This window comes from Austrofundulus limnaeus, unplaced genomic scaffold (genome assembly GCF_001266775.1).
Source record: "Austrofundulus limnaeus strain Quisiro unplaced genomic scaffold, Austrofundulus_limnaeus-1.0 Scaffold495, whole genome shotgun sequence".
Lineage (NCBI taxonomy): Eukaryota > Metazoa > Chordata > Actinopteri > Cyprinodontiformes > Rivulidae > Austrofundulus > Austrofundulus limnaeus.
Window position 1 is genome coordinate 342898 of NW_013952897.1, and position 13354 is coordinate 356251.

Sequence of the window (13354 nt, forward strand, 5' to 3'; positions counted from 1 at the left end):
AATGACTCGTGAAGACAACCGGGGACCATTTAGCTTCCTCCCAGACCAGTTTTATAAATATTCTCAGCTAAATGGATTTCTGTACGTCTGCATTTAAAGGTTGAACTTTATCTCCAGAGTATTCCAGATGATCAATAGCTGGAGGTGTGTGGGGGGGGGGGGGGGGTCATGCTGCTCAAAAGGTGGAATTAAATTGGACGTATTCAGATTTTAATGATTCCTCCACTAGAGAACGTTTAAATTTAAGAGAAAATTCTCCTTTTTTGTCTTGTGTTGGGATAAAGAGGAGCTTTCAGGAAATAGAAAAGGTCAAAAGGTGAACAACATGTAGAGAAGTATCATCAGGAGACCATGAACTGTCAGTTCCTTCTAAAAAAGGTTTCATGGTGTGCAAGACTGTTTTTCAGCTTAAAGCACGAAAATCTAATAGAATAGAATAGAATAGAAATAGTCTTTACTGTCTCACAGAGGGGAAATTCAGGTGTCACAGCAGCATCAGTACAGAGGTTCTCACACTAGTTACTTTACAAACTACAGACAGTACACACAAAACTAAATTAACACTAACTAACCATGATACAACTACTAATAACGTGACTCATTTTAGACTAAAAAAAATTTTAAAATCTGGGATAAAACTGAGCTAGATTAGCTGACAGATACTGAAGTTTTCATCTGCAAGATCCAAATCAGGTGATAAACAAGAAGCAGGTGTGCAGGAGGAAACATTAAAATGATTAAAAACCAATGACACTAAACCCCACAGATTGTGACGTTCTCTTCTGATGATAAAATAAAATRTCTTTTCAGTTGGGTTGGTTTAACYRATTACAAAAACTGTCTTTAACTCAGTGAACTTTACAGAAACTGAGTAAAAACTGAATGTGGCAGCAGCTGAGAGTCAGCTACAGGTAACACATTCAGTAACAGGTGTTGGGGTACATTACAGATTGTTTCAAATGTTTTCAAGGTTCGACCAGAACAGCAGGATGAAGGTCRTTTTCACACCTGGTGGTGTAGACTCGGTTTGATTTGGGACCAAAACTGCAACAATTGTTTCTATTTTCACTTGGTGTGGTTCACTTTCACACTGCTCTGTTTCAAACAAACTAAACCCTGTGAACAACCTGCCCCCTGACCATTTAGCGCCAAGTCACAACAACTGTTGACTCAGGGAACTGTACACAAAAAATAAATAAAAAAATCAATCTAAAGAATGCGTTATATGCATTCACACACGCAATCGAACCTCACCAGAGTTCACTTCAATCAAACCAAGACCTAGAGGCAAACCAGAGTTCACTTTTTGTTAGTTCGTATCAGAGTTCGATTACGCCTTCACACCTCCTCAAACCAACAGTAYCATATCAATAATTGAATATCGGTCCGATATTAGCCAAAAAATGAATATGTGATTATATTGGCCTGCATCTAAAATCTGACAGCAGCACTCCTTTTTATTTATTTAGTTGTAAAAYATTCTTAGGTTCAAGTAAAAAATGTATGTAACCCATTGGTTAATAATAAATGGGTCAGTTTTTCTGTTGTTTACTATTGTTCAGTGTTTGACTTGACCAAGTCTTTTGAGATTACACATTAAAAAAAGTTAATAAAAGTGTGAATCATTCGGATGTTGTATATCAGACTCGAATCTGAAGTGAAGTTGTTGTTTCAGAACACCTCTACAAACAAACTAGAGTTCATTTAAAGCAGAATAAACAGAGCTGGTGTGAACACACCTAAATCTCTGACATGAAAAGGGTTTTATTTCACACTGAGACCATTTTATTCACCTGAAATAACAGAAAGCACCGTCTCCTGACTGAAAGCATGGCTTTCTGCTCCATAAACTGTTACCTTTTTAGGACTGTTTCTGCTAAATAAACCTATCTTGTTAASAGCAGAAGTCCCTATGAGGACCAAAGACCGGTTCTGATGGTGAAACTGAGGGTATGGAAATGAATGGAAGTCTATGAACAGTCCTAATAAGAATARAAATCCAAACTTTGTGTGTGGATGCAGTAAATACTGCAGCTCTCAGCCTGATCAATAATTCCTTCAGCTGCAGATTCCACATTGATGAGGCACTTTGATGTGAACTGGAGTGCGTGTGGGAGAGAGGCCATCCTGGGGGAGAAAATGTGAAGAAAAGAGGCTTCATTATTTCAGACGCCTGTCAGCGGGTCACATTCAATTAACTCTAATACGTTTGTCAGTTTGGAAAACAAAGCAGCAGCCTGGAAAAGAAGCAGCAGGCGGGCAGAAACGTAAGAGCCGGTGTGATTTTTAGGATCATCTCAGGGACGTTAAATCACAGAGAACCATCGGAGAAGAACAGCAAACATCTGTGACGCAGCAGACTTTATTAAAACCTGCTTCTGAGGCCGACAACAATAAAAAACTTTCAAAGCAGCGAAAACTTTTAAAGATTCTTTAAAATCTGTTGTATTTTGTGTACATTTGTCTTCAGCGTCTGACGAGGAGGAGTCGCCTTTTACAGTTCATTTGAACCTTTTCATGTCAAATGAATAGCTGAGTGTTAACTGGATGCAATGTTTGCTAATTAGGTCTGTGATAAATTGCTGCTTCCAAAAGCTCGTTTAGCTGGATTGTTAGTTTTTAAATGGGGCTGGAGTCCTGTCATCGGGGTGGTGGATTTATCAAAAAATAAAATAAATAAAAAAACCAGCAGCTACTGAAACRTTCACTCAAACAGCCTCTTTCTTATGCAAATGAGGTTGTCAGAGTTTCCTGACATTTTATTTAGTCGACAAACAGCTGCTTCAGTCTCAGTGTGTCTAAACAAACACCTTTTTTTCCCCACTTTCTGTAAAGCGCTCCTCGGGGACTCCTTCCTGCTAAATTAAAAATGGAGCCGCTGTCATGAAGAACCTGAAGAGGAGGACCTTCAGACGGGACTGTTGGACTGAAAATGAAAACGAGACAAGAAATGCCTCGACTAAAAACATTAACACAACTGTGATGTAATTAATAAATATTTTCCTGTTCCACATTAAAAAACAGGCCTATTAGAGCTGAGAGGCTCGCTGAAGCAGACATTATTCCTCAGACCTCAGGAAGCAATTATAGCCCTCCAGAATTTATCTACTTCCTCTTCTGTGTAYTTGCGTTGGATAAAAACACGGCAAAGTGCATTTAATCTCCTCCAGTGTTGCTCTGGAAGTCAGCGAGGAAATAAAACCAGAGTGAGAGGAGTTTCTAATGAGCCTAATGTTCATCAGGCTGCTTTGGTTTGACACTAAATGGAAAATGATTAGAGCCACGGTGCAAAAGGAAATGTTTTATCAGACTCTAAAGTCAAAAATCCACATTTAAATCCAACATTCTGTCTTTTTTCTCACAATTTTGAGTCAGAATCTAAGAAAACATCCAGTAGTTCTGCTGCAGCTCTAATCCTCTTCCTCCATCATCTCCGTCTATCCATTTGATGTATTTTTTACATTCTTCACCATTAAACCACTACAGCTCCTAACAGTTATACGGCTGTATCCAACAATCCTTCAATCGAACACTAAAGGGGTCAATAGTTTTGCAGTCAGTCAGTCAGGGAGCAGCACCTGAGGATGTGTGCAGGAAACAATGAAGTAAAGACGTTTAGAAAAGCGGCGTTGGTTTGTGGTTTCTGCAGCTCATTACCTCCACATGTGGAGAGGACAGAAGCAGCTCTGCAGCATGAGTTGCTGGAGAGATTAAGAGAGTCATAAATCTGGTCCCTGTCCATCACAGAAAGTAATTATAGAGGACAAGTGAGCTTCAAAAGTGGACAATAAAACCATGTAAGAGGGYAGTTTGCAGAGTTTGAACAGCAGGGTTTGTCCTTCACTCAAGCCTGCAGACATGAACAGAGTGAAGGAGTTTTAAATAMCAACTAAATTCTTAATGGCAACAATATTTTCTGCTGCGAGAGGCTCATCTCAGCAGAATATTGCACATTTTCATTCTGCAAACAATGTTCAGGAAGAGCATAAAGGAGATAATAAAAACAGAACAGCCATTCCTGAATTTATTTATTTCACTCATTTTATCCTGAGACAAAACTATATTTCCACTCAATAAGAAGTTATTTAGTCCTGTTAGCTTTAAACATAATAGCTTTAGCCTTTTATTTATTTAGATGAGGACCTGTTGTGTGGAGTGTTTAATTTGACAGGCGCCTGATTGCAGTGCTGCCTGATTACACCCATTACTTAATGAGTGTGTGATCCTGAAAGGCTGATTACAGTTTTTACTGTCAGGCGGTTTCAGGACGATCGATAACTGAACATTAAATCAAGGGACAGATGTTTAATTTTGTTAACTGCAGTTATTCCAGCAAACAACAAGCCTCCCAAACAAAAAGCTACAACGGTTTCCTGCTTCAGCCGACATCAGCTGCTCTGATAAAACCCAACTGTATTTGAAACATCTGAAGACACTGGATCACCTCTGTTTGCCACGATGTTGACCATAAATCAGTAACTATATTTGTAATGTTTAATCTTCATGCATTTTCTTAATTGATTTAATAGGCTGGGTAGGTGGTTGGTTTATTGTTCAGTTTGTTTATGGTTATTGGGAGTGGGGATGGATAAAGAACAAATGTGTGGGGGCTTCGTAATGGTTGGTTTGTTTGGTCGACTGGGTGGGTGATGGTTGGTTGTTTTGTTTGTAGAATGGGTGGTGGTTGGTTTGTAGAATGGGTGGTGGATGGTTGGTTGGTTTGTAGAATGGGTGGTGGATGGTTGGTTGGTTTGTAGGATGGGTGGTGGATGGTTGGTTGGTTTGTAGGATGGGTGGTGGATGGTTGGTTGGTTTGTAGGATGGGTGGTGGATGGTTGGTTGGTTAGTTTGTAGGATGGGTGGTGGATGGTTGGTTGGTTAGTTTGTAGAATGGGTGGTGGATGGTTGGTTTGTAGGATGGGTGTTGGTTGGTTGGTTGGTTGGTTGGTTGGTTGGTTGGTTGGTTTGCCGAGTGGGATGGTGGATGGTTGGGTGATTTGTTTGGTCGATTGATTGATCAGTTGGCTGGGTAGGTGGTTGGTTGGTTTGTTTATGGTTATGGGGAGTGGATAAAGAACAAAAATGTGCTGGGGCCCCGTAATGGTTGGTTTGATTGACTGGGTGTGTAGCTGGTCGGTTTTTGGTTGGAGTGGTGTAGCACCTATGTTGTTAAGCAGAGGAACATCAGCTACTGGACCAGTTCTAGGCTCACCAGTGGTAAACTTTTTATAATAAAAGCCAGAATCAGAATAGTGTACATATAAGCCGGCAATTTAATTAGAACACAAGACAACAATTAACAAATATCAGGCACATTAACCTGTGTAAGGTACCTTYTGAACACCCTTTTGTATCGTATTCACCTTATTTTGTGTTAAAGATTGAAATAAAAAGGTTTTATGTTCAACAATTTTAATTCTATTTTGTTTTAATGATCGGTCATTTAATCTGATTTTGGGAAAAAACACGATGTTTAATCCTCAGGTTGAGCTCAATTTCAGATAAACTCAGTTCACTTACTCAGATCCTTATTGATACTTGAAATCATCCATAGTTACCCTTTAAAGCTCACAACAGTATCAAAATCTCAAATGAAATATCACAAAATTTGCAAAACAATAATAGAACAGTGTCCCAATGTCCTTAATTAGCAAATGCTTCAGAGGTCCATCAGTGATGTGTACTGAGTTGCACAGGTTTCCCCCAAAGTTCAGTCAATCAAAAATAAAAAGTTCCTTACCTTCCAGACCTTCATGTAGCAGTGAGTTTAGGATGAAGATGAAACCTTGCGTCGTCCTGACAGCGGTCTTAGAGGAAACTGGCTCGCCATTCAGTTCTCTGAAGTTGAAATCCAGACTCCGGGATCTTCTCCAGGGGAGGTGAAAACCTGGCCTGTAGGACAGGCCATGAGGGATTTTTTAGTCCATTTAGCAAAAATAAAATTAATTATTCAAATCAAAATCAAGCCATTTTGCAGGGCCACGTGACTAAAGAAAAACACAAAATGGCAGCTGCTCTCTCAGCTTACCCACCTGCAACTCACCACCAAACTGCCTAGATTTTTACACAAATTAAACACAAATGGTAAAAATAAAAACACACAGAAGCATTACGTTGAAAAAAAAGCAAATTATTTGTAAACATCGATTTATGCTCTCTGTTAATAAGGCAGTGTTTAAACAGGCTTAACTGCTTTGATTCTAACACACAAAAGTAATACATTTACAAAAGAAAACTTACCAAAACTGGTCCTGTAACAGTTTTTAATCTCTTCTAGCTCACAGCCCTCTTTCATCAAGGAAAGAATCAAGACTTCACCCGAAACTCTTCCATAATTCTCTGATATCGTTGTGCTAACAGCCGCTCTGCTGCCTTCTGACGTTAGCTTGATGCTATGCTCAGCTTCGCGGGTGAGGGAGGGGCGCTTTAAAACTTTATTGACAACCCAACAGTTTACAACAGCGCATCTGAAACAAAAAACATTACTCTAAGAACAGATTACAAAAGATCTTCGTGCTTATTTATCATAATATATTTTTTCTTTTATTTATTTTTTATTGTTTTAATTTTATTTTATTCTTCTTTTTTTTACATTTTGATAACATTTTATGAACGTATTTATCAACTGTTAAGCTGTACTTGTAACTGGGGTTACGGTGGGGTAGTGGATGGTTGGGTTGCTTGTTTGGTTGGTCGGTTGATCAACTGGTTGGGTAGGTGGTTGGGTGGTTCATAAGGTTGATCAGTTGGTTAGTGAGGTGATGGGTTTATTGGTCAGCTGGGTGGTTGTTTGGTCAATTAACTGGCTGTATGTTTATAATGTTTAACACCCTGATGGTCCTTTTAACAATGGGGATAATCAGGGCACTAAGGAACGATCATCATACTGAGGGTCCTCTTTTTCATGTGAACAAACAGTTTTGATTTTCATCATTAAACTTGTTCGTCACCATGTGGAGGCAGGGCTTATAAGTCTGAGTTTCTCTGAAACTCCTCAGACTGAAGGTCTCTTGGAGGAGATGTGATTTTACATTTTATTATCGATATGTAAAAACCTGTCCAGAGGACCTACTTAATCTTTTTTTTTTCTACCTGGATTACCAAGATGCATCAGGACATCTTGTTTAGATGTATGAAATGATGTGAGTTTAAAATAATTCCTAACTAATTCGTACACAACAACAGTAGTGATTTACAAACAGTATAAAATGTCATTTAATGRTGAACTTTACTCAAAGACTTGTCATTCTCACACGAACTGACGTCTGATGTGAGTTTTAAAGTGACAAACTTTTAAACGTGATTAAAAATTCATAAATGCAGTTTTTTTTTTATCTTTCTGTGCCAGATGACACAGCGAGTGCACGTTGTTTTCCGCTGATTGTCTTTGAAAAATGACACCTTCCTCTCAGGAACAAAAATCAGCGTCATTAATTTCAGCCGATTCATCAGAACAGCTTCAGACGACGGTCTGTTTTAAAGGACCAGTGGGTTTGTGTTTAATCCAAATAACTACCATCTGCTCACGCCTTCTGTTGGTGTCACTCGTCTCCTAAAACAGGCAGGAATGTTGGGCTTTTTTCTTCTATTTGTTTTTGTTGAACTGCAGATTTCTGTAAACTTTTAGGATAAAGGTTAAAAAGTAAATATTTGAGTCTGTGCTGGTTCCAAGGAGCTATTTTAATCAAACTCAGATTTCCTTTGACTCATCACTTCTTGTGTTTGACACGTTGGATTCTGATTCTGAAAAAACTTTGAACAAAGTCTTTAAAAACTCTGAAATTGTGCAGGTCACGTGACCCCAAAGCACATCATTTTTATTAATAAAGTTTTATTGATACCTTTTTATTCAAGGTCAGGTGTGTTGTAGTGTTTTACAAATGAAAACTAGATCAAATTTAAAGAGAAACACAGCAGAAACAAGGCCAAGCTCCTAAAAATCTATCAAGCARACATAAACACGCCAAAACAAGACGAATGAGACACAGTTAAACAAATCCTATTAAAGAAATAGATCTTAAGCTGCTTTTTAAGGTGTGATTCCTCTAATTTATGGGCACACTAAGTCCTGCCAAGTCAGCAATTAGCAGGTCCGACTGTGGAGCAGGTTCTGTCCTTAAAAACATCCTGTTCTGGACTCGTGATCTGAATCCTGAGACTAACCCTGACCCATGGGTTTTAAACATCCTGGAACATTTGATGGACTTTTTAAACGTTAGCCGTCTTTGTGAATATTCTAGTATTTGTTTTATTTTCACCCAAGCAGACATTTCAGCCTAATGTGTTCAGAGGAACCATAAAAAAATCATTCTGAAGTGTTTCTGTGATGCATTTAGACTTGATTTGATTACGTTTCCGGTACTTTTTACTTAAGAGTCTCGAGCTCCTGGAAACTTTCAATAAAAGCTAAACTCAGAGGATCTGAGGCCGATTTTCACAAACCTGCTGAGTTTTTCTTGTGAGTGTCTCCCCCCATTCGTTTGAACCGATTGCTCTGACGGCCTTCTCGTCCTGATTTGTATTCAGCAGCGGCGAAGTCGGGAGCTTTTATTTCATGTTGGTTCTGCCCTGCAACCCTCGATTCAAATGACTTTCAGTCTCTTTGTTCTGGGCTGCGATCCAGACCAGGAGGGCTGAGGAATGATGCATGGAGGTGCTTTATTAATGTGACGTGCTGCCCGGGCAGAGACGGCAGTCGTTCATATTTCTGCCCTGCCACCTCCGTGTTGGCCTGCCTGAGATACAAGCTCACCTGGAGGAACCGCTTCTGTCAAACCGTCTGAAATATCGCGGCTCGAGTCAAGTACAGGCGCTTTGCCTGATTTCTCAGAACCTGTTAAAACAAGACAAGACATCAGAAAGCATCAAGGAGCTTCAGCTCCGAAGAACAAGAGGTGGAGCTTTTMTAATATCGCCGTTTTGTTTTGTGCAGCAGCTCCATCTGTCAAATAATCTGCTGCTCGTGGTGCAGGAGGTCAGAGGTGGATGGTTCTGTGGAATAATAATAAGCAGCAGCTCCGAGTCGAGCTGCATGCTGCTTTATGCATTTATTATTCTAGATGTGGTGGAGCCTAAACAGCTAACCCTGCTCTTTTTACTGCCTCGTTATCATAGATTATATAAAAACATAAAGTCATTTGACTTTGCATGGGAAAATAAAATGATAATTTATCTTATTTTGTTAGGTTTTATGGTTAAGGTTGAGGTTCAGACCTTTTATAAAACCAGTTTAGTCATTAASCCCGCTTCTCCTCAGTTTTGCTGACTCATAAATAATTCCCACCTGGTTTCTGTCCTAACCAAGCATTTCTGAGTTTCCATCCTTGAATCCTCTCTCCTGAGCATCCAGACCATTTTCATCAACAGGAAATGTTTTTTTTTATTTATTTAACCTTTATTTCAACAGGCAAAACATTAAGAACAGTTTCTTATTTACAATGTTGGCCTGAGAGTGCAAAAACACTTAAAAACACTTAAAAACGGGAAGATGGGGAAGGGGAAACAACATAAACAGTTCATAAAACATATAAAATGAGCGATGCAATCATTCTTTAAAACAGTCATGACTCCTTTTAGTCTGTGTTTAAAAGCAGGAATAGAAATCAAAGCCAAGATGCAGAGTATTTTGATAGAAGTTACAATCATTTGCTGCAACAAAGCAGAAAGACATCAGGCCAAAGGAAGACTTACCATATACGTATATTCATATATAATACGATCTCATATAATATAATACTAACTCTTGTATAATACGATCTCATGTATAATACGACCCCCCTTTTTTGAGCTTAAAAAGCATAAAAAACTTAATCCTCAAACTACCTCCAATTTCATCCAGACTTGAAGATTTTTCAGTCTTTGCAGTCTTTATACATAACAGTAAAATGATCATTGGACTGTTCATTTTATTTTAACAACATATGTACTAAAAGGTATTTTGACAACAAATATATATCAGCTGTAGCAGCATCATATGAATTCTGGCATTTTACACATAGTCCACCAGGAGGCGCCAACACAAAAGTCAGAGACTTCACATGAGATTTGGACCATCTTGTGGGGGAAAAGCAGATTACTTCCTACTCGCGAGCGCCCCCTCTGGTGGGTAAACTTTTTTCAGGGATGCAAACTTTTTCAGAACACCGGTAGACGGCAGCCATTACAGACGAACATGTGTTTGTTGTTGTTTGAGCAGCGGCCCGGTCACACACTAATGTCATTAGTTTGTTATCATTACTGAGGTGCAGGACTACTTTTTTTCACATCATGTCTCCTGCCTGGATCTGTTATTATCTCGCTCTGAAGCACAGAGGAGTGTCAGAGGTGAGCTCATTTCAACTGATTTTTACGACGCGGTCTCATTTCCGGACTCAGGCATTTTGTGAATGAAGCTGAACTTTCAGTTAAAATACATAAGTAAAAATATTTATCTGAGTATAGTACTACCCCCCAACTTTATGGATGATTTTATGGATTTAATTTTACATTTTATACTTGGATGGACGGACAGACAGACAGACAGACAGATAAATCTTTATTTGCCATTTGTGCATATACTAGCAGTTTACACACATTGGAATTCTTGTATAAATACATATATAAGTAAATACGGTACGTAAATGAAGTAAATGTGTTGATTCCTAATAAATGAGTTCTCACAGGGAACCACGTCAGTCTCTTTAAAGCACGCCAAGCCAGCAGGTTGTTCCAACCTTTCCAACAGCGTGTCCTGGAGGAGTTCCACATTTGGATCAGCTTCCTGATTGGCAGCTGTCCTCCACCGGGGGACGTTAGGAGGAGGTCTGCCGTTATCTGGCTGTGGATGTCCAATTAGCAGCTTCAGTCACACAGGCGGTGTTGATCAGGATGCTCCAGGTGGAACAAGGTCCTGGTCATGGACTCCAGCAGCCAGGAGTCTCTGCCGGACATCTGCTAATCGTGCAGCTCCAAATGAACAACCCCACTAAAGCCCACTTAACAAGTGTCTGACACGCCTTTCATTTTATGGCTGACCACTTTATTATGTGCTGTGCAGCAGCTTCACACACACTGTGATGAAAGCAGAGAAGCACCCTTGATAAAACTGGGCTGCAGTGAGATCCTCAGAGGAGGAAGCCTACATACACCAGTGATAACCTGTATATCAAGCTCTCAATCTGCCACCCGCTGAAGGGGGAAAATAAATAGCCTTCATCTTGGTGAAAGTGTGCTCTCCTTGTCCGCAAAGTGGTAAATCTTGCCTTTTGTGAAAGTGGGACGTGCCGAGGCGCCGAGGGAAAAGAGGCGCTGACAAGGGCAGTGGGGCAGGACCATAAAGGAGGAGGAGGAGGTATGATAGGTTTCCTCCCTCTGCAGGCGTCATTACATCTCACTTAGAGTTTCTGCATCGCTCCGTCTCAGCTGACGACACCTCCACATTACATGTTGACAAAACAATCAGCAGAAACCGAGTCCAGAATCTGCAAATGTCATCCCGTCCCCGTCCCTCTCCTCTCTCTGCGCCCTCATCCTGAAAGGACTCGGTCATCCAGACCAATTTAGAAGTGTCCTGTAATTATAGACCTGTCAGTACTGATTTCCATCAACAACTCTGCGCGTGTGATGATCCGACAGGAATGTTAATGAGTCTCCCGTTTGGAGTTAATCAGCTGCGTGTTTCCTCACAGTCCTCCGCCGCGCAGCCGTCCAACGTAAACGCCACCGTTGTGCTTTTCCGGGCCAGAGGACGGGAAGGCGGGGACGTGATGCAACCRTCCCGATCCCGGACTGGCCCCCGGGTAAAAGAAAGAAAGTGCCTCCCCTGCAAAATCTTTTAGTTTTTAGTCAAAGTTTATGTCCACTTGCTTCACCRCTCTTGACTTGCTGTACAATTCCTTCACTTAATTAGTGGAGCTATTTCTTCTCGACAGGCCTCCCCGAGGGTCACGGATTCAAAGAAATTCTTCAGCTAATGGGAATTGCTGAGCACTTTGTTCATTTTAATGCGCCTCGGCTGGATAAGCTTTTGACACTGTGTGAAGGCGGCTCCAAAACAGAGAGGTCTGAGGAGACGAACGGTTCACGGTTAAAGGAAGTGAAACAGTCAAGGCGTAAAAGTCACGTCTCCACGCTGGACGGCAGCTCGTTATGATTAATTATGTCCCCGGCCGTATGTGTGTGTTTGGTGTTATTTGTGCTGGTTCAAGAGGCTCAGTTCCAAATGTCACGCCGTTATTGTTCTGTGAGGATGAAGGGCAGTTTGGCTGAGAAAATGGGATTTTTTTATATTTCAGAATTTAAATTTTATCAGCTTTTTACTTTTTATGAACTTTACTTTGAATTCCTCACAGAGTTATAATGAACCACTTTATAAATATTAAACCTATGAACACGTCCTGTGTCTGATGCTGCAGCTACTGCAACGTGTTATTGAGCTGATCCTACAGGTTATTATTATTATTATTATTATTAGGGACAAACACACAATAACATAAAGTGAATAAAACAGCAGTCCCATGCCTGTATCATGGTGCTTATAGCTTCAGCTCACATGCAGCACCTGTCCCTCTGTGGGTTTTTATAAATAGTATATAAAATATACTTCTAAGAAGTGGAATAAAAAAGTAAGATAATTAAAATAAACAGTATAAACAGAGTCAAACACATGAAGCAGAGACAACATATAAAATATTTTTACAACTAAAACACTTTGACACACATGATCAGAAATTAAAAACCTTTTCAGCATGATTACAGTGCTGTTTTTGACACAGTCAAAGTTTAGTTTGTTGAAACACGTTAAATCTGGTCACAGACTTTAAACTGACAGGAAGTACATTGTGGATCCTTTCACAGATGGTTCGATGAAAAAGGAACTACAGTCAGTGTTTGAGGCTGCTCTGCTTGATCTRCTGCAGCTCTGCTGTTTCTGTACAACTGCTGGCCTGGGTGCAAGTCTGTTCAAGCATTTGAAGATCAGTTAAAAAACTGAAATTTATGAAATTGAAAAAGTCTAAACTACTGAACTTGGTTAAAATGTTAAAAAGGATTAAATCTGATTAGCTTCTGGTAAGAAAAAAACAAAAACAAAACCTTTTAAGGTCTGATTGTAAAGACTTTAGTTTGAGTGKAGTTTGGTGAGTTTGGCTCCATCAGACACGTGTGAAATAATCACTGACTTCAAGAACATCTCTGCACAACCAGCTGTCAAATAATTTCTATCTGACACAGTCCAACAGTTTTGCAGATTTTCTCAACATGGATCTTACAGTTTACCAGAGCATCCAAAACTGTTCCTAAATATTTTTCCTCTAATATTCATTTGTTATAAAAATCTTTTTTTTTTTGTTTCCAGCAAACAAATGCACCCCTCCTC

At 39.8% G+C, this 13354-nt stretch overlaps 1 long non-coding RNA gene across 1 annotated transcript; it reads right to left on the reverse strand.

Moving 5' to 3' along the window:
• Window positions 1-1932: 1932 nt before the first annotated feature.
• Window positions 1933-8499, reverse strand: LOC106530158 (uncharacterized). The gene is made up of 4 exons (XR_001311735.1): window positions 8443-8499; window positions 6241-6467; window positions 5741-5892; window positions 1933-2127 (listed from the first exon to the last, which is right to left on the reverse strand). It is a non-coding gene; the product is annotated as an uncharacterized LOC106530158 (long non-coding RNA).
• Window positions 8500-13354: the final 4855 nt, after the last annotated feature.